Source organism: Glycine max, chromosome 17 (assembly GCF_000004515.6).
Source record: "Glycine max cultivar Williams 82 chromosome 17, Glycine_max_v4.0, whole genome shotgun sequence".
NCBI classification, from domain to species: Eukaryota; Viridiplantae; Streptophyta; class Magnoliopsida; order Fabales; family Fabaceae; genus Glycine; species Glycine max.
The window spans coordinates 36203077-36204600 of NC_038253.2; positions in this window are offsets into that span (position 1 = coordinate 36203077).

A 1524-nucleotide genomic window follows, 5' to 3' on the forward strand; every position below is an offset into this window, starting at 1 on the left:
AAAATTTTTATTTACCTAATTGCAAATAGATATGACGATGTTCGCTTGACCCTTGGTTAAATGAATGACATGTGATATCATGCTTAAGACTGTAACAACATTGTAAATCCTCTCATTTTTTTGGATGATGGATAAAGTGCCCTACACATTTCTCTGTACAAATGTGCTAAACATGATGAACCCCAGTATGCAACCTGTTCAAGATCTACAAACAAAGGTAGACACATAAAGTGAACTTTGTTCCATGAATTGTCTGGCATCAAAACCCCACCAATCAAACTTAAAATGTATGTCTTACAATGAGTTGCTAATTGTTGTGGTGTGGGTTCTGCTGAGAAAGTCAGCATATTTTTTTATAACCATTTAAGTTTCAGTGTTGATCCCACTAGTTTATTCTTTGAGGGAACAACACCTATATATTTTGTGTACATTTGTTCTCAATCATAATATGGTGGGTCAGTAATTGGTTTTCCATCAACACATAAATCTAGTTGAAAAGTAACATCTTCCAAAGTGATTATACATTCACCAATTGAAAGATGAAACATGTGTGATTCAGGTCTCCACCTTTCCACCAAAGTGTTGGATCAAGTAGCCTCGGAATAATTAAGAATGAGGGGTTGAATTAATTATTAACGTGTCTTGACTAATTAAAAATCTATCCTTCTTAATGTTATTAAATTCAATTAAGCTTTTAATACTAAGTCAAGAAAGTAAAGAACAGAAATAGAAACTTAACCAAAAGTAAAAGTGATAACTAAAAGTACATAGCGGAAATTAAAGAGTGTAGGGAAGAAGAAGACAAACACAAAATTTATATTGGTTCGGCCACAAACCGTGCCTACATCCAGTCCCCAAGCAACCTACGGTTCTTGAGATTTCTTTCAACCTTGTAAAATCCTTTACAAGCCAAAGATTCACAAGGGATGTACCCTCCCTTATTCTCTTTGAAAAACCAAGTGGATGTACCCTCCACTTGAACTGATCTATAAGAGATGTACCCTCTCTTGTTCTCAGTATAACAATTCCCAAGTAGATGTACCCTCTACTTGTACCACAAAGGATGTACCCTCCAATGTGTTGGGACAAAGAATTCTCAGGCGGTTAGTCCTTTGAATCTTTATAAGGGGAAACAAAAGATATCTCAAGCAGTTAGTCCTTTCAAATCTTTTGCTTAAGGGGAAGGGAAGAATCAAAAGAATTCTCAGGCGGTTAGTCCTTTGAATCTTTTGTAAGGGAGAAGAGAGACACAAAAGAATTCAGGCGGTTAGTCCTTCGTTCTTTTGCCAAAGGGAGAAGAGAATGAAAAAGATGAATAACACAAGTTTTTGAACAAAGAACTTTTCTTGAAAGAGAAAGTGTTGATAAAAAACTTTTAGAAAGATGAAGAGAAATAAAATCAAAAAGATCTGTTGAAAGAGATGAAAGAAGATATTGAAATATAGATGATAGATCATTGATGATTCTTGATAATTCTTGAAACTCATGTCATGGTCACATATTTATAATCTCCTGATGACTCAA